The sequence below is a fragment of the Canis lupus genome, chromosome 11 (assembly GCF_011100685.1).
Source record: "Canis lupus familiaris isolate Mischka breed German Shepherd chromosome 11, alternate assembly UU_Cfam_GSD_1.0, whole genome shotgun sequence".
Taxonomy (NCBI): Eukaryota; Metazoa; Chordata; class Mammalia; order Carnivora; family Canidae; genus Canis; species Canis lupus.
The window spans coordinates 14,951,712-14,979,054 of record NC_049232.1 but is presented as its reverse complement, the minus strand read 5'-3'; the positions used below and the strand labels follow the sequence as shown (position 1 = coordinate 14,979,054).

The 27,343-nt window shown below is 35.7% G+C and overlaps 1 long non-coding RNA gene across 2 annotated transcripts; it reads right to left on the bottom strand.

The window, feature by feature from the left end:
- LOC111097925 lies at positions 1-26,563 on the bottom strand. 2 transcript variants are annotated; one of them, XR_005366354.1, is made up of 7 exons: positions 26,363-26,563; positions 19,727-19,941; positions 19,158-19,291; positions 17,906-17,991; positions 7,211-7,336; positions 5,951-6,066; positions 1-1,091 (listed from the first exon to the last, which is right to left on the bottom strand). It is a non-coding gene; the product is annotated as an uncharacterized LOC111097925 (long non-coding RNA). The 2 variants fall into 2 exon arrangements; XR_005366355.1 differs by lacking the exon at positions 19,727-19,941.
- Positions 26,564-27,343: the final 780 nt, after the last annotated feature.

Sequence of the window (27,343 nt, the reverse complement as noted above, 5' to 3'; positions counted from 1 at the left end):
AATGATTCATCTCCCTGGATCTTACTCTGAGTCTGTAGTAGATCTGGAGAATTTTCTGAAGTTTCTTTTATGTCCAGCAAGACTGGCTGAGACTGGACATGAAAGCTGTCTAAATACTCTAATCTATTCCCAACCCACAGAAATGCTGGCTTCACACTCTCTCTGTTTGCTATTATGAATCATGATGCTGACAAGTAAGTCAGATTTATAACATTAAACAAAAGCTGATAGGAGTAACTTCTTCCTTCATCCATTGGGAAAGGACACTGGTGTTCTGTAGACCAGAGCTTCTCTTGCCAAGGTAAATGTAAAGCTGGAAAAAAGACTTAAAGATAGCCAGTTTGAATTTCATTTTTCCTGAGACAAACAAGATTCATTTTTTTTTTTTTTTGCCATGAGAAGTCCCCATCCTATTTTTCTTTAGAGCTGCTTGCTGCTTTCTATAAATTCCATTGCATTGTTGCTTTAAAGTCTATTCGTATTCTATTATTAGGTTGTTATTATCCTGGCCTTTATTATAATGAATCATAATACTCTGTGGCTACATGACATTTTTCTTCTTGGATCATCCTGCTTAGCCTCATAAAAGAAATTAATCAAGTTACACCTTTAAGGAAAGCATTAAGCTACTTCATTGTAAAAGCAAATTGTCTTTGTTTGCTCTGATTGCAATTGTGTGCAGTTTCCAAAAGAGGCATGTTAAAATATCAGGGGAGATTTCAAATTGTCCATTCCTTAAACTGACTGGCGGCCCCCCCTCCATCTTTTTTTAAAAAATAGTGTTTTGAAATGCTAAGTTATATGAGAAAGATGGATGCTTTTGAAGCACAACAGAGATCAGTGTATATATTAAATATGTATATATAAAGCTAGTCTTTTCCTAGTACAGTCCACAGTTTTTAGATGTTTGTCAAGAAGAGGTCTTGGTAATATTGAGCTGGCCAGGGTTCTCTTGTTCTCCTTGCCCAGAATGCTTGCAGGAGTCTATGCAGAAGCCACAGAGATGAAATGTTTCTGACAATATCTCATAATGTGACTCTTTGTCACCCCCTGCCACTTCTTCCACTTGATAATTGTTACAGTTCCATTCTCTGCAGAGGGAAACATGAAGGGAAGTAATTATCATATTTAATTTACATATGAGGGAGGAAATTTCTAATAATATCTATTGGGTTTAGATATCAATTTAGGTTTTTTTTTCCCTCCAGTGGAGATCTGCTAAGTACTTGGCACACTACCCCATTTCTTAAATTTATGCTTCAAATTTTCTGTGTCTAAAAGAAGAAAATGGTAAGGAGATAAAGAGGGAATTTCTGCCTTGAGCTGTCTTTAGCCCATCCACCTGCCATCTGTAATCATGGCTGTTCACAAATTCAGCATCACTTGGGTCCATATCAGTGCAATCTAGGCTGATAACAGATGATTCTCACATTGGAGACACTCCACATACAGTCAGGCCTTTGGCTGTATACCTTTTGACTTAGTGTCTGTGTGTGTCTAGAAGCAAGTAAAGAATAATCTTTAAAATTGCAGCCATAATCATGAAGTATATACACGCCTGGAAGACCTCAAAGCAATTTTTTCCTGTATGAAACAGATATTATTGATTTAGTCTTATTTGAGAAACAATTCATAACTGAGATGTGAAAAAGTATTAGAGAATGGGATCAAGAGTCACAACAGTCACTTCTAATTCCCATATACAATTCAGGTTCTTTTCTTTAACAATAATTTTGATGCACAGCAGGAGGGTGAATAATCCCCGCCCCCCACGCCCAACAAAGCTGTTCACATAAACTTGTGAACATGTTACATTACATAGTATGAGGGACTTCTCAGGTATGATTAAGTTAAATATTTCATGATGGAGAGATTTTCCTGGATTATCTGAGGGCACCCAATGTAGTTAAAAGGGTCCTCCCTCTTACAAGATAGGAAAGAGAATCAGTTATAGAAGAATCTGATGTGATGATTGAAACAGAGAAAGAGATTCTTGAAAATGCTACGTTGCTGACTTTGATGATGCAGGAAGGGGCCACAAGCCCAAGAATGCAAAGGAGCACTTGAAGCTGGAAAAAGCAAGGAAACAGCTTCTCCCCTGTGTTTGAAGGAACGCAGACTTGCCAACATCTTGATTTTAGCCAGTGAAAGCCATTTTGGACTTCTAATTTCTAGAACTATAAAATAATAAATCTGTGCTGTTTAAGCCACCTAGATTGTGGGTAACCTGCTATAATGGCAATGAGAGGCTAATATATTCACTAATTGTGATTAAAGGAGGTATAGGGATTAAGATTACATACTCTAGGTCTGGCCTGTCTGGGTTTGAATCTTGGTTCAGTAGGGGGACTTTGAGCAATTTAAATAGAGTCTTTGTGACTAGGTTTCCTTATCTTTAAAACAAGTACACCTATATCACATTAGGTGTTATAAGGATGAATTATAGAGAGCTAAGAATATGCTGCTACAAAATATGTCCTCAGTGTTGAGCCATTTGAGTTAAAAATAGCAAGAGTTAAGGAATCATAAATTAGGGGAATTTTATTTTTTAAAATAGGCATACAGCAGAATTTTTATTTTATTAATCACAGGATAATTAGCAATTCATAGCTAAAGCTAATATTATTGGCCTCCATCTCTTTATACGAAAAATGTGGATCTATATTACATCTGTAGATGTGGTACATCTCTCAATTTCCTATCAATTTTGATTCTCTGCCCATCATTGTGTAAAGACTACCCCTCTACTTCTGCTTAGGTTTTAGTTCATTATATAGGAGTTGTTTGGCTCCTGAGCTCTAATTTACAAAGTGAAATAAGATATCTATTCAGGGATTCTATAAAGTTTATTAATACTTAAATATATTGGATTTTAATTCATTTTACCAAAACTTATTGTCGTAGACAAACTATCATAAAAAATCCCCATAAACCAAAGACCTTGGTTTTCATGCCACTTATTGGGTGAATGAAGGAAAGAATAAAAGTATTAGAAGTAATAAAGGTGGAAGAGTTTGGTTACTCACTTGCCTCTTTGGGAGGCTTATTGACAGAAAATGTGTGGTTTCTTCATGTGTGATTAATGTTCTAATGGTCCTTTAGAAAAATAGATGGTAAGAATAAAAAAGGTTGACCCTACTCATGTTTAGAAGAAAACTTTCAGAGTCTTGATTATAAGATACAATAATGATAATTATCTGAACAAAACTACTCTACAATTACTTGTTGAATCTCAAAAGTGGAGAAAGGAAACAAAACATAATCAGATGAGTCAAAAGTGATCCTTTGTTTTCAGGACAATATATCACCTTGGTTGGTGAGAGGAGCAAAAACAGAGAGAAGGAGACACATCATTTTTTTTTTCTCCTCAAACTCTTAAAGATGTTTTCATCTCGAACATATCACCCTTGTCTTCCTGAGTAGCCAATACCTCTTTATCACCAGTTCTCCCCAAAACAAAACAATCAAGGACCCATATTAGATCATGAAAAACTCAAGAAAGAATGTTGGTAGTGAAACCAGACAGAGGATGAAAATACTGAGGGACTGAAAAACCCAGAAACATGCTAACCTTTTCAAAGTGAAGGCCAGTGAAGCCCCCCTTGCTCTGGAAAATATGGAGTGATTTCTCTGGATGTGTTATAGAAAACATCTGGACAGGAGGGACTTGATTTAATTTCTTCTAATTTGTTTTCTTCATGACTTCTTTGAAAAGACTTTTTTGATCAGAAGGATCACTCAAATAAATTTTATACCACCACAACAAGCCAGCATTACATGGAATCACACAATAATTGATACTGAAGTAACCTAATTATTTTCTCTGGTTTATTCCCAAAAGTCCTATTCAATTTGCTATAGTGTCACAAAGAATTTCAAAGAGGCCAAAGATGTAAAGAATTCTTCACTCACTCACTGAAAACGTATTGTGCAGTATGTAGTGTTAGGCACTCTGCCGGCCACTGGAATGTGTTAAAATAATTCCTTTTAATAGTAGATGAGAAAATTAGAAAATATTACTATTGTTAGATAATTTGTTTACAATTTGGGAAAGTAGCACAGGAACTGGATGGATAGGCTGAGGAAAGGCAACAGATAGCTTCCAACCAGAACACAAAAAATGAAACAATAGGGAAAGCTTTAGAGACAAGCACCCAGCATAGTTCAAAGATCTTATAAAAATCTTTACGGGTCCAAAATCATGAAATCTGACAAAATAGTGCAGATACCATGGGGTCACTTGAATTTTGTTTTATTTTTAATGTGTTTTCTTCCCATTGAATGATTATCTTAGGAGTCAACAATTTTGACAGCTTTGACATATTTGTATTTCTATTCTTCTTGGAGAAATAGTCATTTAGAAAACATTCTAACTGTTACGGAATGGATTTGGAAAAAAAATACCACTGAGACCCCTGAAACAGACCCCTAAACCTCCGTGTCAAATAAAAATGAGCCATCAATGTGTTTGCTGCTCCACTTGTGGGGCTAATCAGTCTGCTTAGCCTTAAAGGATGGTCAGGGTAGTTAATGAAGAGCCAGGGGAACTCGGTTCCATGGAGCAGAGAGCAGTTTACAGTGAATGCAGGGTGATGCAGCTTATGGCCAGTGCTAATACATTAATCCCAAATCAGTTAACCAGTAGAGTTTAAAGAACAACAACATCTAAATTGGGCTTTGAATAATTGATGACAGCAGCTGAACTATTAAAGAAAAATGTATCTTTCCTCAAGGAAGCCTATATCCCTGTAATTACTAAGCTTATTTTCTCTGATTGGATACAGTTTCTTACGAGAATATTTTTTTTTCCTCTGAAACATCAAGAGGAATTCCAGTGACATGTTTTTGATGGAAGGGATAGAAAAGTGATATGCTTTAAAAAGGCTGGTTTCAAAAACTGCAGCTCCCAATTTTGCTGTACACATAGGTATACAACAGGAGAGGAACAGACATTGAAGATTAACTTTTCTGCTGAGAGTTGGTTGGTGCGATGGTGGGATAATGAGGGTGTCCACCACCACACAGATTCTGAGATAAAAAGGAAATGATTTTTACATCAAATCGAAGGACAGGTTTTTAAATATAGTGATTACAAGGAATCTTATAAGAGAATGGAGTGTAATTCATTATAAACTTGTGAATCATTGCCTCTGATGACAGTGATCTCCCTAATCTTCTAGTTTTGACCCTCAGAAAGAGTATTGTTTGTGGAATCAATTTTTGCAGAAGTTTGAAACAGTGCATGATGTAAGTGACACTTCTGGATCAATTTTTCCTATTACCTCTTTTTCTTGTGCATTATAGATGTTACATTTTTAATAGTTTCCATAGAAACAGTTAATGTTGGACTTTTAAAACTGTAGTAGTAAGAGGTGAAAGAACAAGAAAGATAGTTTGGGAATGTATGACCAGCAGATGTGTTGAAATAAAGTTAAGGAATAATCGAATAGCACAAAGATTTCACAGATATGGCATAAGGCTTTACAACTTGAGGAGTAAAGATTGGACAAGAGAGAGTCTCAAGTCCAAAGTTTGGGCATTAAATTCTGATCCTTTTTACCTATGTGCATACAGTACCTCAGGATTCTGTGGTAGTCTTCTAGCTGTCACATGCTTTACTAATTTAATTTATATAAAATTTAATTTATATAAAAAGGCACAACAGAAATTGGTGATGCATTCCTTGTTTCAGTAAACCCATATAAAATGCCTATCATATGCTAGGCTCTCATCAGGGTGTTCAGGATCATTCCACAAAGCAGAGAACGTCCCTTCGCAGAGCTTACAGTTGGGATTCGGGTATAGATAGTAAATGGGGTAAAATGTTTTAATTGATATGTTTTGTGAAGAAAAGGGACACTTGAGTGAGCTAAGAGAGCTAGGCAGTTGGGTTATAATACTGACGAGGATGGTCAGGGGAAACTTACTGAGACCATGAGTAAATACTTACAAAGGAATTGTATCTGTGAGCCATGGAAGTAGCTGGGGAGACCTCTCAGGCAGTAGGGACTGTGCCAAGGCAAAAGACCACCTGCTTCTTCCTACTACAGCAGGAGTCTGGTGCGGCTAGAGTGGAGAAAGCAGGTTAGCAGGTTGTAGGTCAGAAAGGTAGCTCTAAGCCAGTCATTTGAGGTTTTAGATCATTATAAGGATTTTGGCTTGTACTCTGAGTGAAACAAGAAGCCAGCAGGTCACTAGTTCTTAAAGCATGGTCCCTGGCCCAGAACACCAGAATTGTCTGGGGAATTATAAGAAATATGAATGCTCAGGTCCCACCCACACCAAAATTTCTGGGGATGGAACCCCATACTCTAGGTTTTAATCGGTATTCTAAGTGATTCTAAAGCATGTTCAAAGTGGAGGACCACAGCAGTAGATGATTCCAAGCAAAATGACAAAATGATCTAACGTGGTCATTCATCTTAAGACTTCTAGAAATGGACCAAAATTTGGACATTTTTGAGAGTAGAAAGGATCCCTAAAAACTGATTTACAAAAGATTATAAGGTGAGATTTTCCTGGTCAAACCAGAACATGGGAGGCCATAAGTCACTTATTTATTCTGTAAACTAGTACAGGCCCTTCTTTAGAAAAGAGATCTAGGCACCAAGGCAGGCTTCTACCAATTGAAGAGAAGAGGAAGAAGGAAAGCACTACAAAGTACAGCTTCTCAGGCTGGGACATATTCCTCTCATGTGCAATATCCAGCCTGAAGTTCATGAGAAGGACATCTCACTTGAAAATATAGACAGCTTACCGTACATAATCTGCAATGATTTAAAACGAAGCTGGAGCTAGAATGGGATTTTTATGGAAGCCTGACCTTTGGTCTTACTCATTTCATTACCAAGTATTTTACTGCTGACATTTAGTCTAGGCCAAAGTTTGTTCCTACGCATTTTGAAGTCATGACATTTCATCATGTGGTATTTTGCTTTTGATTAAGGTGCTATAGCATTAGTTGCCTTGTAAATTTAATAGTGTTTCAATATTTTATATGAATATGCTCTTTTAGAAAAAAATATGGCTCTGTAAAGGTACTATCCAATATGATATACAATATCCAAACGAGGAATCTCTCAAGAGTAAAGTGTTGCTATTATCAAGGGTGGGCTGAAGTGCATTCTAACCAAGCCCCACCAGACACATAATATGTGAAAGCATGAAGTGCAGAGCCTAGGACCAGTGACCATGCTTCTTGTACTCTTACCTTCTCCCTGTAACACGGTGGAATGCTTCAGGTCTCAGGAGGGCTCATTTCAACTTGGCTGAACATAGAGATTGAAGATGACAATCTTCACTATTAAAAACATTGCCTAAGGAAAATGTAAACCAGCTAAAAATAGAAAGAAACATATAATTTAAGATTGAAAAGAGATTAAGGATGGAATCTCCTGCTTCTTAAAGGCAGCCCATGGACCACCTGCATAAAGGTCACCTGGAGAGTGCTGTAAACAGACAATCACAGGCTGTCTGCCAGACCTGCGGAATCAGAATCTCTGGGCAGGGGGTTTAGAAATCTGCATTTTTAATAAGCAGTCTAGGTGATTTCTATGCACAGTGAAGTTTTTGAAGCACTATGGTATGGACAGTGTCCAAAAGCAATATTATTATCCAGAGCTACAGAAGGTAAAGATAAGAACAATTATAATGCTAAGATAATTTTCCATGTTTAAACTATTTTGTTTTGAATGACTTAGTGTAGAGAGAAAGAGGTAAAAAAACGATATGCTAAAACCCAAAGGACTCACTGCAGCAAGTCGGAGGAAATGTTAAAAAGCTTGAGAAACAGCCAAATAATTGCTGGGGGGATGGAGGTTGGGGGTGCCTGCTTGGACCTCTCATGGGAATAACTTCACATTGCTAATTTACAATCACATGCTGCATCTGTCACTTTTACAAATCAATGAGAATGCCCACCCTTTAATAGTATGGGGCTGCTTGCAGTGGCTGCTGGTGTGGGCCATCTAGACAAGACCTTTCAGAATGTCAGGAAAGAACCTCAGTGACGCACATTAACACACACACACTCCTTTATGTCACTTCCAATTTACTTTATCTTAAATTGTCAGCAAGAAGAACTCACACCCATATTAATAACTAGAGGTTTGCATTTAGGCCAAGAAAAATAAACCCTGCTGATAGCTCTGCAGACAGCTGGTTTGTTCGAAGTAGAGCCAAAAAAAAAAAAAAAAAAAAAAGACATGGCTCTTTGTGGAAATTTTATAATATTTTGGGAAGGGACTAGTGGAAGAATGGTTTCAATGTCTTTGTTTAGGAAAGGCGTTTTGAGAAAATAATCAAGATTGTCATTAAACATGATTTTTTACTATAAACAGCAGGAAAAAGGGAAACGCTATTAAGGTAAAGTCATGATAAGTTTCAACCATCTGGAAATGGAACTATGTTGAAGAGCACCTAAAATATTCTTTTTTACTTTTCTAAAGACAAATGAAGAAATTAAGATGCTGCTTCTGTGAATCTAATTCTGATTAAGAAGCGAGAAATTATTCACAATGGGAAGTGGTTAAAGTGGAAATAAGCACCAACCATAACTAGACATGCGACTAAGGCATTTTAAAAAACAGATTTCAAAAGCACTTAAATGAAGAAATAAGATTTGCCTTTTGTATGAGCCTTAAAAGGGAATGTTGCTCAGAGAGTAGGGTAGGAAAACAAACTTCAGTTTGGATAGTCTACATTCAAATGGAGAAGAAAATATTTCTCAGGGAACTGATTTAGTTGCAGCAGAAGGTTTCCCAAAAGCAGGAAATTAAAAAAAAAATGTGGAAGAGGGGCACATAGCAAGGAATGAGAATAAAAGAGCTGCATAGACTTAGAAGAGCAGTATCAAGAAATGAGAGGCCAGAGTTACTGAGGCCTGAGGAACTGCTAAAGATAATAAAAGGCTGTGTAAGCTATGTTCAGAGTCACTGTGAGCAGAGAAGGGATAGGCTCCCTGCTCGGAGGAGTAGTACACTGGTAACAGATGACCAAAATGTTACCAGATAATTGATTTACTCATCTTTATATGCCTTATGCTGAGCACAGTGCCTGTCACCTATCAAGTGTACCACACATGTGGGGGAAAAGGATGGATGAAGAGTTCAGGTGGTGACAGTGATTTTGAAAATCGAAAAGCCATGGAGTAAACGGGAGTTTTACAGGAGAAATGTCAATACCAATATAAAACATGAAATTAATCAAAGAACTTGGTTATTTTTAAATTAGAGCTCTCTACAGACCTAGAGGAATGACATCCCAAGAAGGCAAGACTCTGCAGATCTGATATTAGAACCATCATTAACAACGTTCAAGATCAAAGTATAAAGGTTTCAGAGATGCAATCAGAGTACTAGCCCAAAATTTCATAAAAGGAAAGAGACGGATTTGGGGTATTTCAGAACAGTGATAGACTATTTCTGCCATAATACTACAACACCTTATGAAGTAGAGAACTTGGAATGATTTAGATTAAAAAGTGATATTTAGAGTCTATTAGATAAGGAAAGTGTGCTAAAAACTAGTACAACTTATTTTTAATAGTATTCCCTAATCTATTCATGAAAGAAATGCTATCATCATTGTGATTTCAGTAGATCATCCTGCCAAGCTTTTTATACTTAGAGAAAAGGTAGAGAGGTATAAACTCGATGATGATGCAAACAAATGGATTCATAATTCCCAACCATATTCCAATAGGACCAAAATAAGACATTCTCAAACTGTGCTACAGGACTCTGTGTTTGGCCTTGTCTTGTTCAATATTTTGATTGATGGTTTGAATTAAAAACAAACTGAATGGGTATTTATAAAATTTGAATATGACACAAAGCTAGAGACAAAAATAATAGTATACTGCTAGTCCAAGTAAAATGGCATATGCTTATCTTAATTCAGGTTGTTGTAACAAAGAACAGTAGACTGGATGGTTTATAAATAACAGAAATTTATTTCTCACAGTTCTGGAGGCTCCAAGTCTGAGATCACGATGCCAGCACATTCAAGTTCTGGTGAGGACTGTCTCTCTTCTAGGAGGCAGCCGGCCATCTGTTCCCTGTGTCCTCAAATGGTAAAAGCAGTGAGGGAGTTCTCTGGGGTCTCTATTATAAGAGCCAATCTCATTCAAGAGGACAGAGCCCTTATAACTTAATCACCTCAACAGTCTTCACCCGCCAATATCATCACATTGTTGGTTAGGATTTCAGCATATGAATTTGAGAGGGATAAAAACTTTGAGTAAATAACACCTCTTCTTTCTCCTTTCTACTAAGTCAACAACAAACACTAGAAACACAAGAGACAATCAGAGAACTCTGAAAGGTGATAGGATAGATTGAATAATGTCCCCCAAAGATATCTACATCCTAATACCTGGAATCCAAATGTACCTTACATAGTAAAAGGGATTTTGCAGATGTGATTACATTAAGGATCTGGAGATGAGGAGATTGTCCTGTATCATCTATAAGGGCCCAGTGTAAATCCTTCTAAAAGGAGGCCAGAGGGTCTGAGTTAGGAAAGGAAGGCTGTGTCATGAGGGAAGCATAAAGAATTTGAAGATGCTGTGCTGCTGGCTTTGAGTATGGAGAAAGGGGCCACAAGCCAAGGAAGGCAGGCAGCCACTGGAAACTGGAAAGGGCAGGAAACAGAGCTTCCAGAAGGAATCAGCCCAGGGTACACTTGGATTTTAGCCAAATGGAAGTGTTGGACTTCTGAGCTCCAGGACCATAGGAGAATAAATTTGTGTTACTGTAAGCTATCAAATTTCTGGTAGTTTGTTACAGCCTCAGTAGGAAACTAATATAGATAAGAGGAAGGAGAACTGATTAGGGACTCCAGTACTAGAGGAAAAACATAATTGGCAAGGTGTTTCATGACCTCCTCTTCACCACCCAACAGACGAAGGTGACTAGTACAGATTCCAATCCTTAACCTGGTGGCCCAGATCATTCCTCATCTTGACCAAACAGAATAGGACAACAGCTAAAATGAAATAGAATGACAACACTAAATGGCAGAATTTAGAGAAACTATGTCAGTGGTACAATGTCAGTGGAAATGTAAAATGATAATCCATCTGGAAAACACTTTGATAGTACCCTGTAATACTATACTTGCAACTCCCATACAATGCAGCAATCAACCTTTTGGGTGTTTGTCACAGAGAAATGAAATCTGTGCTCACACAAAAACCTGTATACAAATATTCCTAACAGCTTTATTCAACATAGCCTCAACTGAAAACAACCCAGATGTCTTTAAACAGATGACTGGTTAAATGAATTATAATGCACCTGTAGCATAAAATGTTAGTAATAAAAAAAAATGAGCTATTAATACATGAAACAATTTGGATGAATTTTGAGATAATTATGCTCAGTTTAGAAAAAGTCCATCTTGAAAGGTGTTTTGATTCCATTTATGTAACATTCTTACAATGACCAAATGATAGAAATCAAGAATAAATTAATTGTTGTCAGGGCTTAGGGATGGTGGGAAGAGGTGGCTATAGCTATAACAGATCATTTTGGAAAAGGAACTTTTTAAATGTTGACTATATCATATCTATATCTCACACATAGTATAGTTTTCAAGGCATTACTGTTCAGAGAAACTTGCAAAGGGTACATAGGATTTCTCTGTATTATGTCTTATAACTATATGGTGAATATATCTCAGAGTTTAGTTGGAAAAAAAGACTGAAAAAAATTCATAAGTGATATAATATTCATCAATGGTCCTAATAATGAATTTTTCACCTCTAATTTGTTATAAAAAGATTTTATTTATTCTTTTTCACAAATATTTTCACTGGGAATAGAATGCTAGGATGACCTTTTTGATTTTTTTCTCTGCCTTAAAGATGTCATCCTATCATCTTCTGGCTGGTATACGTTTGACCCTTAAAATATATGGGTTGAACTGTGGGCATCTACTTATACACAGATTTTTTACAGCATGGTTCTACAAATGTATTTTCTCTTCCTCATTTTTTTTAAGATCTTATTTATTTATTCATGAGACACACACACACACACACACACACACACACACACACACACACAGAGCAGAGGGAGAAGCAGGCTCCATGTAGGGAGCCTGACGTGGGACTTGATCCCAGGACTCCAGGATCATGCCCCAGGCTGAAGGCAGGTGCTAAACTGCTGAGCCATCCAGGGATCCCTTCCTTATGGTTTTCTTTCTTTTTTTTCCTGATCCTTATGGTTTTCTTAATAGCCTTTTCTTTCCTCAAGCTTATTTTACTCTAAGAATACAGTATATAAAACGTGTAACATACAAAAATATGTGTTCATCTACTGTTTATGTTATCGATAAGGTTTCAAGTCAACAATAGGGTGTTAGTAGTTAAGTGTTTGGAGACTCAGAAGTTATCTGTGGATTTTTTACTGTATTGGGGGAGTGGGCACCCCTAATCCTTGTGTTGTTCATGTGTCAACTATAGTTTTTGATGAAAAATGCTGTTACATTTTTGGTAAGGTTCCTTTTTTCTCTCTGGCTTCCTTTAGGACTTTGATTTTTCACATGCTTGAATAAGATACATTAAGGTGTGGTTGTTTTGTTACTTTGTCTGCTAGGGTTTCTCTGCACCAACCATTTCAGCAATCTGGAAAACCTGAGCTAAAATCGGGTTTTGGGGGATAATTCCATAAAAGTCAGTTGTAGGGAAACAGTTTTGAAGGCAGATTAAGAACCACTAAACAGTCCCTTCCTCCATAAAAGCACCAACAACAGTGCAAAATGGCCAAAATCAAAATTTTTCTGAGCTCTTCTAATTAATCAAAATCCTACAACAGTCAAGAAGCATTTATTCAAGAAAAATGGCTGAATGAATCTTGGTATGAACAGCAAGATAATGGCATGTGAACTTGCCTTATATCTATCCTCTTCTTCCCAGTTTCATGGAAGCCTTGAAAATTATTAGCTTCACAACCATGATAGCTGTGAAAACCAGAGTCTAGCAGCCACTGGAGGCACAAAATCAGTTTGGAGCTACACTAAAATCTCTATCGCTAAAGAATTGTTATCTTTGATTTACAAGACAGCTCTCTGTAAATGCTCATTTTAAAGGATTTGTCTCTATATGACCTGACTCAGACTTCCTCACTGGAAAAGTCCCTATCTGTAGAGTGTTGGTTGAAAATAATGTAAAAAGTTTAGGAAAAAAATTCTTAGAAAGTGTTAAAGAAGGACAGGAAGAAGGAAAAAAAAGGCAAAGTGGGGCGGGGGGAGAAAGATCATCTCAACTTCTATAAGGAAAATAGAAAGTACAGGTTGACAGGTGGAAAAACAATAGAGATATCAGGAAGCAAGGACTGAGAATGGACCCTTGTATCTAGCAATGTGGACATTATTATGTATCTTTACAAGAACACTTTTAATAAAGTGAGAGGTCTAGAGGTTAAGGGAGAATGGGAAATGAATTGCAAACAAGTATTTAAAATCTTAGAATTGTGATATTTTTGGTTTCCTCAGTACCTTAGTTAGCCACTTCATTTTGTAGGTGTGGAATGGTAACTCCAAGAAATTAACCAAAAGACATAGCTAGTTAGTGACAAAGAAGAAGCTAACACCCACGCTTTTCTTACTCCCATCTTAAATATCCTTCAGTTACACAAGATTGCTTCCTTCTGAAAAAAAAAGTAGATTATTATTACTCGTTTTTTATTACTTAGAAACAGAGATTCTGAACTTTAGAAATAAAATATTTTTGCTTTGTCCAAGAGGAAGCTGGCCATTATTTTGGTTATGACATTCGGGAAAAGACGAAAAACCAGAAATTACTCCCCACTTCCCTTTTTCATTACCACTCTCTTTTTCAAAAACGTAGGGGTGATTTGCCCCTAGTTACCATTATACAGACACTGTATTCAGTTATTCTTTGAACTGTGAATGTTGGCAGCCAAAGGACAATTTCATTTTTGTATTTTGATCACTTTTCTTTATGGACTTAACTCCACAAAAGAATATTATCTCTGGTTCTTAAATCTTTTGCTCAGAGTGAGTTGTATTTTGTTTTAGAATAATAAGAATTGAATTTCTCTTTTTACTTAAAATCAAAGCCTTTTAAAGGACTCTCTGCACCCCCTCCCGTTTTTGATGTTCTTTAGAGAATATATTCTGGTGAATAATATAAAGTTTTTATCTATGTATCACCCAGCTCAGCATGATCTTGTAGAAGAAAATGGAAAGAATAATCCACAGTGGTCAAGGAGCTAAAGACTAACTTGATCCATAATTAAGCAATACATTCACATGGCTGAGCAAAGAGCTTGCAGCTACCGCTCATCTCTGATGTTCTTTTACAAGGCTTATCTCCATTTGAAAGCTTTCTTTTAAAACATTTCTTTGGCAAGTAGTCTAAATTATTCACTGCTTCTAATATTAATTTTTGTTATATATTTCTAGCATATTCTATACAATGGGACAGAAACATTTTATGCAGATTTTTAATTAAGATTAGTCAAAGCCACCATGCTAATAATAATAACAAATAGACACAAACCATACATATACACTGTGTAGTTCTGGCTCATTAGATAGAATATGTAGCAAACAGCAATCAAAGCATCATTTCTTTGAACATTTACTTTAATTATGATACTATATACTACATATAATATTTATTCTAGGGGTGTGTAGAGGATTTTAAGATGAAAAAGTATAATTATGGTAATTATGATTTGAGGGCTTTCTTTCTTGAATATTTCCTTTGGAGATTTGTGTGCCATGAAAAAATATTAAGTAAAAAAAAAGGCTCTGGGCATGAACAAACACTTCGTATTTTAATAATCCTCATCGTATTCAATGCTGCTGCCATATTAGCATATTGTCATTTCTGCTTTTTTCTTTTTCTTAAAAAATCTATTTGCATAATTATGTAGAGTGCAATCTCTCTCAGGTTGTTCATGGGTATGGAGCACTTAGCATTGCATATTACTACAGGAGATCAGCTTCTGCAGATATTCATGACTTTTTGGATCTGAAAAAAAAATAACTATATAGTTTTTATTATTTCTGATTTTTTGTGAGGAGGAAACCTTTGGCACATTGGAACAGTGAATGTTCAATTGTCTTATTTTCTTTCTGAAATGCCATAGATGTCATATACAAATACATATGTCTAGACAGGTGTTAATTTTTGCTGTAATGATTAATAGTTCTATGAAATTCTGACTCTCCATTTCTCGGTTTTTATTCAGGTAATAAATGAGGTATGAATACATAATAAACAATACCAAAAAACTTAAATACTGGACTAGTTTGTAATGATCCTTAAATAACACATGCACGTAAACACATCCATACACACACCAATGTATACTTACATATGATCAATTGCCTACACAGGGAAAAATATTTCTTAAATTTGCAGTAAATAGTTTTTTTTTTTTTGCAGTAAATATTTTGAATGAAGTTGCTAATTTATAGCAATTTGTCGTATAATTATTTTATGGCCTTTATAAAAAAATAGCTACATGTGTATTTATTTATTTAGTTATTTTGATTTTTTAAAAATATTTTATTTATTTATTCATGAGAGACACAGACAGAGAAAGAGAGAGGCAGGGACACAGGCAGAGGGAGAAGCAGGCTCCATGCAGGGAGCCCGATGTAGGATTTGATCCCAGGACTCCAGGATCACGCCCTGGACCGAAGGCAGGCGCTAAACCGCTGAGCCACTCAGGGATCCCCTACATGTGTATTTAAAAAGAAAAAAAATGAAGCAAAATGGAAAGTTCCAGAAAAGAAAACAAAAATTTACTATAAATCTCACCATCCATCACTCACCAATCAGTTTTGGTGACTATCAACTTCATCTCCCTTTATTCATACGCAAGCAGTGTAAAAGATAGGAACAGTTTGACACATGACATAGCATCGTGCATAGTGCATAGTATTTTAAACTTAACATTAAGCTTAATATTATTGATTTTAACTGAAGAAAAGGACCTGAAGTGAGATTACAGAATTACTGAAGCTTGTGTGTGTGCCGCACACACGTGTATGTATGCAAGACATACATTTTAAAAACAGCTTTTAATTCAGAATAAAAGTATTTTATTTTTAGTGAAAATGTGAAGGTTAGTAAAAAAAATCTTATGTAGCTTACACAGTAAGTGGGAGAGCTGGAGGATTATGTTCATGACTAATGTTCGGTGAGGAATATGTAGAACCATATCAAAGATCCAATGGGATTAAAACATCACTTACCACCACTCCTCTCATTCATATCTGAGATGGTAGAGCTGTTACTTAATAAATATTACCACAGTCTGAACATATTTGGCCAGCCATTTAAGAAGGGGAACAAAACAAAGCCAATACACCAAATCCAACAACAAAATTAAACAAAACTGGGTTTCTCACATTTCTTGCCTTGGAATTGAAAGACTCATGGGAAAGCCTACCAGATCCTGGGCCATGTGCCTGCAACCAGCTGCAAGGTGAATGAGTGAATGTTCTTAGTTGTACCTCCAGTAAGATGGGACTCATGGTACGATAATTTATTAGGTTGTTGTCATTTTGAAGGATTGGATGGTCACCTATGATGGTTATCCATTCCACATCTCTTGTTTCCTGATAGTCTTAAATCTCTTTTTTCATTTTTCCTCCTTTTCATGGAGCACACTCAGTAATACTTACTGAGAAATTGTACTTGAGAGGTAATATTTTGATATTTGTATGTATAAAAAGAGTTATTTTAACTATATATTTCAAGACTGAAAAATATTTGACTCCCTGCTAAGAAATATGAAGAAGATACCACTCACACTTCCTCCCACATTTGCCCTTTTAGCTTCCATTTTTCCCATTTTTAATTATTTTATCATTTTAACATTTCTAAGAAGTATTAACATTCATATTATTTAATTAAAATTCCTTTAGCTCTTTAATCTTTAGTTTTGGCATACATGGATGCAACTCTGACTAACCATTCTTTTCTCTAGTTTCCATTTCCCTAAGCTCTTTATCATGTGTTATTTCTTGTTTGACTACATTTCAGTATGCAAGAGTGAGAAGTTCTATCTTTAACTTTAAACATGAAGGATAACTTCCTGCATATAAATTTGGGATAACAATGATTCTTAGAAATTTACGGATACCTCTACATTTTCTCGAGAACTGAACATTTCTTTGGAGACCTCTAACGACACCTGACATCCCCTTTGAATGCAACTTGCTCTTTCATTCGTGAATACCTATGTGATTCCTCCTTTATAGTTAAAGACTGAGGAATTTACCAGAGTTCCATGTATTTATATAGATTTCTCTGTATGCATTTTTCCTAGGAACACTCTAAGACAGTCTGTAGGTTCAAGGCTGCTGTATTTCAGTACAGGTTAACTGTGTACTTGAATGTTGTGTTACTTGTTTGTTCTCTTATATATTCAGATCTTGTTTACTTATGATAGAATTATACTGATAAATGCATTATAAGTTGAACATATCACGAAGTTGAAAATGCCTTTAATACACCTATAGAGGGATGCCGGGTGTCTCAGTGGTTGAGCGTCTGCCTTTGGCTCAGGTCATGATCCCAGAGTCCCAGGATCGAGTCCCAGATTGGGCTCCCTACATGGAGCCTGCTTCTCCCTCTGCCTGTGTCTCTGCCTCTTTCTGTGTCTTGCATGAATAAATAAATAAAATCCTAAAAAAAAGTACACCTATAGAACATCATAGCTTAAGCCCAGTCTACCCTAAACTTGTTCAGAACACTTATATTAGCCTACAGGGGAACAACATTATCTAACACTGGGTCTATTTTATATCAAACCATTGAATATCTCATGTAATTTATTGAAGACTGTACTGAGAGTAAGAAAACAGAACAGAATGATTACATGAGTACAGAATGGTTTTAAGTGTATTATTTGTTTACCTTTTTCATCATGTGGTTGACTGGGAGCTGTGGCTCTCTGCTGCTGCCCCTCATCAATAGAGAGGATTGTGTCACTTACTGGTAGCCTGGGAAAAGATCAAAATTCAAAATCTGAAGTACAGTTTCTAACTGAAGTCATTATACCATTGTAAAGTGAAAAAATTTTAAGTCAAACCATTAAGCGGAGAATGTATTTTAATATCTTTTGTTGTATCCATGTTTTTCCATAGTCATGTTCATGTTTTATTTTGTTTTCTGCTCTTATTTATGTGATTTACTTCAGCCCATCCACCATACTTTTGACTTTGTTTTCAGTTATGTTCATTTTTATATGGTGCTTTTAATGTGACTTTCAGTACACATGTTATATTTTTATTGTTCACTTGCATTTTTTCCCCTAAAATCTAGGATTTCCAACTCTTTCTGTCCTTTATATTTCATTTATTTGAACATTTGTGACTCTTTTTCTATTTTGACAAAGTAAAGTGACTATACTATCTAGTCTGTATCTGACATTACCTATGTTTCTTTGAATAATTCTTTTCATGATGTCTCTTCTTCAATTGGCCTTTTTAAATGTTCTCAATCTTCTATAAAAAGCATGCTTTAATGTGTGGTTTTTCTGTTAGAGCTTTTGTGGTTACTTAACGAAAGACACAACTACATGGCCCTGGTGGCCTTCCCCTTTTGATGGCTTAGCTGAGAGCTGGTTCAGTGGACTGAACTGGTCTGCAGAGAGGCAAGGTCTTTAGCTCATGTCAGCATTCCTGGTATGTAAGATTGTTTCCAGGGTTCTTGGTTTGCATATCTTGACTTCAGTATTCATATTCCCTAACATTGTTCCAGGGCCTAGAGATCACTTGAGGTATTATTGTTGCTTCTTGTAGGGATCAGCAAACACTACAACCCAAGGGCCAAATCTAGCCTGCTTCCTATTTTTGAATGGTATGTGAGCTAAGAATTGTTTTATATAGTTGAAAAAATCCAAAGGAGAATAATGCATGCAATATGAAAGTTATATAAACTTCAAAATTTAATATTTATAAGTAAAGCTTTATTGAAACCTGCCCTGCTTATTTGTTTATATACTGTCCATGTCTGCTTTTGTACTGCCACAGCAGAGTAGAGTAGTTGCAAGAGAGAACATAGGGCCCATATTTCTCTATAAAATGCATTCTATCTGGCCCTTTACATTAAAAGTTCCCTTTACTCAGAGAACTTAGATGTTCCCCATTAGCCATGTTAGGCTTACCTGTAAATATGCAACATGGTATTAGGCACATCCTCATTCTTGGAGTTCTCTGGTACATGTTCCACATGCTGACATGGTGAGACCCTCTATCCAAGAACTTTGGCTTTGTTGCAGATGGAATATTTTTGTCCATCCTGTGTTATAGAAAAATGAAAGAATGGAGAATTATACTCACCGTACTATTTCTCTGCTTATAAAATTTTCTTAGATAAGTTATATGTTATATTGGGATCATATGATGCTGTGGAATGTGCCTATGACCCTCTTGCAGGGTATTACTTATCATTGAATGTTAATTACTGCTAATGGAAATCATGTGGGGTCAAACTGCGCATGTCGTGGTGGCTGGAAGATCTAGAACACTCTTAAGTAATCTACTGCCTCTATTTCATTTTTGATGTTTTTGTATACACTTTTCCTTTTTTCTTTTTTGATCTTTATCTTCCCCACCATTCTGAGATATCAAAGTGGATCTCTACTGAGCCTTTTTAAAAAAATTTTTGGACAACCTGGATCTCATAATTAATCATGATCATTTTGTATGCCATCTTAACTGGGAAAATCTGTACCTTATCCCTGATCTCTCATTTTGATTATCATTTAACAGCAAGTGATCTTAAAAGTTTCTTCTTTAAGCCATGACATTTTCTTATTCCCTTTATGAGGGAATGTTTTCTTTTAGCCAGTAATTGGTTTCTGTTGGTGGTGAGATTTGAAGAAGCAGAGGAGAACACAGGCAACAACCTTTTTGAACTTGGCCACAGCAACTTCTTGCAAGATACATCTATGAAGGCAAGGGAAACAAAAGCAAAAATGAACTATTGGGACTTCATCAAGATAAAAAGCTTCTGCACAGCAAAAGAAACAGTCAACAAAAACTAAAGACAACCTACAGAATGGGAGAAGATACTTGCAAATTACATATCCAATAAAGGGCTAGTATCCAAGATGTATAAAGAACTTATCAAACTCAACAACCAAGAAACAAAAGTTCCAATCATGAAATAAACAGAAGACATGAACAGAAATTTCTCCAGAGAAGACATACACATGGCCAACAAGCACATGAGAAAATCCTCCACATCACTTGCCATCAGGGAAATACAAATCAAAACCACAATGAGATTAGTGAAAATTAACCAGTGAAAATGTTGAAAATTAACAAGACGGAAACAACAAATGTTGGAGAGGATGTGGAGAAGGGGGAGCCCTCTTGCACTGTTGGTGGGAATGCAAACTGGAACAGTCATTCTGGAAAACAGTGTGGACATTCCTCAAGACGTTAAAAATAGAGCTATCCTACGACCCAGCAATTGCACTACTGGATATTTACCCCAAAGATAACAGATGCAGTGAAATGTGGGGACACCTGCACCCCAATGTTTATAGCAGCAATGTCCACAATAGCAAAACTGTGGAAGGAGCCTCGATGTCCTTTGACAGATGAATGGATAAAGAAGATGCGGTCTATATATATATATATGTGTGTGTGTGTGTGTGTGTGTGTGTGTGTGTGTGTGTGTGTGTATACACAATGGAATATTACTCAACCATCAGAAAGGATGAATACCCACCATTTGCTTTGATGTGGATGGAACTGGAGGGTATTATGCTGAGTGAAGTAAGTCAATCAGAGAAGGACAATCATCACATGGTTTCACTCATATGGGGAATATAAGAAATAGTGAAAGGGATCATAGGGGAAAGGAGGGGAACTGAGAGGGAAAAATTAGAGAGGGAGACAAACCATGAGAGTCTCCTAACTCTGGGAAACAAACAAAGGGTTGTGGAAGGGGAGGTGGGCAGGGGATGGGGTAGCTGGGTAATGGGCACTGAGGAGGGCACTTGATGGGATGAGCACTGGGTGTTATACTATATATCAGCAAATCAAACCTAAAAAAATGTAAACCCCCCTAAAAAAAGAGTATAAGGATTTTTTCTTTTCTTTTCTTTTCTTTTCTTTTCTTTTCTTTTCTTTTCTTTTCTTTTCTTTTCTTTTCTTTCTTTTCTTTTCTTTTCTTTCTTTTTTCTTTTCTCTTTCTTTCTTTCTTTCTTTCTTTCTTTCTTTCTTTCTTTCTTTCTTTCTTCTTTCTTTCTCTTTCTTTCTTCTTTCTCTCTCCTTGTTTTAAAAATGATATTTATTTGGCAAAATGTTTTAGGGGTAGTAAGCAAGACCAAAGGAATAAAATGCTTAGGAATGTCAGTTCTTTATGGGACAATTATTTAGAGAACATAAAAAGAGATTTTGTTTGTTCATTTAAAGAAAACAGCCTTAATAACAACCACAAGATATGAAGCAGTGTAGATTCAAGATCTAATAGCATATTTTTAAAAAGATTTTATTTATTTATTCATGAGAGACTGAGAGAGAGAGAGAGAGGCAGAGACATAGGGAGAGGGAGAAGCAGGCTCCATGCAGGGAGCTCAATGTGGGACTCGATCCCGTGAGTCCAGTATCACACCCTGAGCCAAAGGCAGGCGCTTAACCACTGAGCCACCCAGGCATCCCAAGATCTATTAGCATATTTGAGATTTGAATAAATCTCTTTTAGAGATTTATCTTCTCCTGAGCACAAAAAAAAAAATCAAAATATTTATGGATGAGGTGATCAATATTTGAAAATTTTTTAATTGTTTTACCTTTGTTTGGAATTCACTTATGTCTAGTATCATTTTTAGGAAAAATATTAAAATTTTAACTATTACAAGTCAAACATTTTCTTTACTTCCTTTGAATTCATCTGTTTCCCCAGTTGAATAGGATTTGTGGGTATAAAGGAAAAGGATGGCACAGCACAAATTGGAAAAAAACTCTCATGACTAAGACAATTGAAAAAAGCAGATGTTTTTTGGATTATTTTCTTCTCAACACTTTAATGAGTGAGGATGTTGATAGCTATTGTTTTCTTTCCTGCCTTAGCAGTGGAGAATCATTAAAATGAAATGAAAAATGGAGCACCTGGTGGCTCAGTTGGTTAAGATCCAACTCTTGATTTTGGCTCAGGTCATGATGTTCAGGTTATGAGATCAAGCCCCACATCAAGCTCAGCACTCAATGCAGAGTCTGCTTGAGATTCTTTCTCTGCCTTTGCCCCACCCACCACTCATGTACTCTCTCTCTCTCTCAAATAAATATAATCTTTAAAAAAATGAAAAGAAAAACAATGCATACTGCAAAGATGTACAAAATTCTGCATTTCTACCGGTCCTAATTTGTAGATAAGTCTTGGAATATACTTACAGTGCCAGTTTTTTCCACATTGTCTACTGAAATCTATAGAATTAAGTTACAGTCTTCCATTATTAGTTACCATAGTAAACAAATTCTTTAATATATCTGAAGAATTTTCTCTCTCATTTAAAGTTAAGATATTTAATATTTATATATAGTTTGAGAACTTTTATGTTAACTTTTACATGAGTTAATTCAAAATGACAATTTAACTGGTAATAGATGGTTATGATTCTTGGGATATATTGTATGCAAATAAAGATCCTACATTTCCTGTTTGTTCAAGAAATAACACAGTATGACATAAATATTATGCCATTTCTCAATCATAGCGTTTTTATTATCTTCATTTTTATTGACTTCTATGTAGCTAACATATCACTATGAAAATTCATGAATAATATTTTCTATTTAGAAATCAGTCTGGGGATCCCTGGGTGGCTCAGCGGTTTAGCACCTGCCTTTGGCCCAGGGCGTGATCCTGGAGTCCCGAGATCGAATCCCACATTGGGCTCCCTGCATGGAGCCTGCTTCTCTGTCCTCCTGTGTCTCTGCCTCTCTCTCTCTCTCTCTCTCATAAATAAATAAATAAATAAATAAATAAATAAATAAATAAATAAATCTTAAAAAAAAAATCAGTCTCCACAGGGCAGCCCAGGTGGCTCAGTGGTTTAGCACTGCCTTTAGCCCAGGATGTGATCCTGGAGACCCGGGATTGAGTCCTACATCGGGCTTCCCTGCATGGATCCTGCTTCTCCCTCTGCCTGTGTCTCTGCCCACTCCCCCGCCCTGTGTCTCTCATGAATAAGTAAATAAAATCTTTTAAAAAAAGATGAAATCAGTCTGCACAGACAACATGATGATGGGAATGAAGGAGAATCTATAGCATCAATGAAATGGTAATATGTAGCTTTAATATTAATAAATTATTATATCCTCTTTGTAGGAAGGAATATTGAAATAGCTGTATTATTAATCATATATAACTAAAAGGAGAAAAGATTTTGAATAATTGAAGACAAAAAGGTATCTGAATATTTCCAATGTCTGCTAAATATAACCCTATCAATGGTAAATTATGTTATTTTGAGTCTCCAAACTTCCTTTCCCTCACAGATATTTTAATTAATTAATTAATCAATTATTTGTTGAAGTATACTTGACACACAATGTTAGGTTCATGTGTACAACATAGTGCTTTGACAACTCTATACATTATGCTCACCGCAAGTGTAGCGACCACCTGTCACTATACAACACTGTAACAATATCATTGGCTATATTCCCTATTGGGTACCTTTTATCATCATGACTTACTCATCCTAATTCCTTTCAACTCTTTTTTGTTCATTACTCCCACCCATCTGTCTTCTGGCAGCCATACTGTTCTCTGAATTTATGGGTCTAGTTTTGTTTTTTTTTTGTTTATTTTTTTGTTTTGTTTTATAGATCTCACATGTAAGTGAAATCATATGGTATTTGTCTTTCTCTGTTTGACGGACTTTACTTAGTCTAATACACTCTAGGTTTATCCATGTTGGTGCAAGTGGCAAGATCTCATTCTTTTTTATGGCTGAGTAATACATATATATTAGATTAGATTATATATAATATATATTATATATAGATTATATATAGATTAGATCATATAATAAATATATATAATATAGATTTTATATAGTTTAGATTATATAATATATAATATATATAAAATAAATTATATATATTAAATATATATTTATATATATTATATATTATATATATTATATGTATCACAACTTTTTATACATTCATCTTTTGATGACACTTAGTTGTTTCACTTGTCATATGACACACTCAGGGAAGATGACCACACAATGACTTCTACGTGAGTGTTCACAGCAGCATTATTCCTAACAAAAACTTTAAGCAACTTCACTCATCAAAAGTTGAATGGATAAACAAATTATAGTATCTCTATAATGGAAGACAATTTAGCAATAAAAATAAATGAATTACTGATACAAATAAAAACATAGATCAACTAGAAGACATTGGTTTTAATAAAAGAAGTATACACAAAATAATACATACCATATATTTGCATTTATAGGATGTCTAAAAGCAAGCAACCCTATCCTGTACTGACAGAAATCAGATCATGTTTGCTTGTGGCTGTTGGTGAGGGAATTGACTGAAACGGGACACAAGGTAACTTTGTGGGAGTGATGGAAATGTACGCTATTTTTATTGATATGAATATTACACAGATGTATACGTTTATCAAATTTGATATCATTTTAAGTGAGTACACTTTATTGCATCTTTAAAAAATGAGAATTAAATGTAAAAATAACAGCAACCCAGCAGACACACCATATTGGCTAAAGTTTGTAAAGTGACAGTTTCAAGTGTTGCTGAGCATGTGGAGCAATTTGAATTATATTTTACTGCTGGTGAGTAAATTGATGAAATCACTCTGGAAAAGAATTCAATAGTATTTACTTTAGACAAACTTTTGTATACTCTAAGACCCAGTGATTTCACTGTAGGGTAAATACCCAAAAGAAATGTAGAAAAATGTTTATAGCACCACTGTTTATAAAAGCCAAAAAGTGTAAGCAGTTTGAATGTTCATATATAGTGGAATGGATAAATAAATTACAACTGAGTATTACCCAGCACTGAAAATAAACAAACTACTACTACATACACCATAGATGAATCTCAAAAAAAAAAAAAAGTGTTGAGTGAAAGAAGCCAGACACAAAAGAGAATATACAATATGATTCCCTTATGTAAATATGTAGTGTTAGAAGTCAGGATAGTGGTTTCCTTGGTGGGGATAGTGACTGGTAGGGGCATAAAGGGATTTGAACAGATAATATTATAGTTTTGGGTGTTGGTTACCTAGGATATCTACTTTGTAAAAAGTTAGTGGAGCTTGATGCTTATATTTGTATACTTATCTATGTTATACTTCAATAAAAAGTTTATCTGAAAAGTTGAAAAACTGGATGGAAAAGAAGATGTTCATTCTTGTAGCAGTTTGAATATAATTCTGTAAATTCTGTGATGTCTATGAGAGAGTCCTGAGCCTTAGGTCTGAGAGGAAGTCACAGTTTTCATGGAGTACCCAGTGCTACCCTGGTTTCTGGGGGAGAACATGAAACAAAAAAACAAAATAAAACCCCAAAAATCTAAGCAAACCAATTTTATCCCAAAGATTGTAACATTTTTTTTGAGAGACAGAAGAAAAAATGATGAGTTATCTTAAATATCACTAGTGTACAAAAGGGCAGAAAAAAGTAATAACATATTTGGATGGGATTGTATATATTTCCAAAGGAGCAGATAATGATAGCCTATATAATTTCAACCTTGTCTTAGAAAATGACATCAAAGTACTTGGTAGTATTATACATAACATCGTGAAATGTTAGGATCGTGACTGATAAAGACACTGAGACCTCTGTTTGGTCCTTGTGGTACAGAGTTATTCCACACACAGAATTATTCTATTACATACAACATATATACAGCATGCACAAATAAAACTAGCACAGGCCCTTAGGGTCAAAAAAGAAAATATAATATCATTTTTTTAAAAGATAGAATTTTTAAAAGATACAATAATATCACCGTCATATTACTTTCACTGTGTTGTTGAAAGGGTTTTCTGAAATAATTTGAGGGGGAAAAATTTGTAATTCCCACTATATGTTAATTATTATCATTAAATCTTAGCCTTCACAGTAGCCAAAATCCAGCATAGCTCAAGTGCTAACTTTGACGTACATATTATGCTTTTCAATGAAGGTGTATGATATTGATACTTAACCATATGTATAAGCTAAGATTTACTCTGTGGACTTGGGAGTGATGAAAACTCAGTTATTGCTATTTTCTTTTATTTAGTTGGCACTTGTAGAAACACTCCTCTAGGCACTTGAATGACCAACTTTAAAGGTTTATAGATTTAATTTATACTTACCACATGCCCAAAGGGATCTGATGCCTCCACAAACTTAAGTAAGTTACACATTTGGAAAATCTTCAGATCAGCATGTTACAGAATAGGTTCTGCATGATATTAGTTCCATGGGAGGTTTAAAAAGGCTATGGAGGGGAAAAACTACACTGCGTGGTTAAATAAATTGAACACAAGTTAGTAGATTTAATTGGCAACATTGATTTCTTCAGCATAAGTAGTCAGGAAGACATGTACTTTGTGAATTCACAATACAAGAATGACATATCTAGAAAAAACTCCCTATTTCTCCTTTACTCACATCCACATAATTATGACATCAGGAGTATGGGGTTTTCCCCACACATCAAGCACTTCTCTGCAGTACCAGTTAAGTGTCTTACGATTCCATTCAATTCTGATACTAACCAGAGTTAGCAAAGACCCTATGGGTTAAGGGCTCAGTCTCATAAGACTGTTCCCCACTTTAGACACAGCCACAAGTATTAGGTCCTCACAGCTTCTGTCCAATTTAGCTGCAAATTGGAGGGTCCTATGACACCCCCTCCTTAGATTTGAGTAGTTGCTAGAATACTCCACCAGAGAAACAGTTACACTTATTTACCACTTTATTATATAATAAAGAATATGATCAAGTATATAGACAAACAGCTAGATGAAGAGATACATAGGATGAGGTCTAGAGGGGCCCCAAGCGCAGGAGCTTCTGTCCCCATGAGGCTAGAGTGCACCACCCTCCTGGTACCAACCTGAGACTTTATGGAAGCTTCATCAGATACGCAAATTGATTGTCTTCTCCATTTCCAGTCCCTCTGTGGAGAATAGGTGGTGGGTCTGAAAGTTCCGAGGTTCTTATCTTGATTTGGTCTTTCTAATGATGAGCCCTCATTGAAGAGTCACCTGGTTAGAACAAAAGACATTCCCTTCACCCGGGAAATACCAAGGGACTTATGAGCTTAGTGTCAGATGGTCCTGTCACTCAGG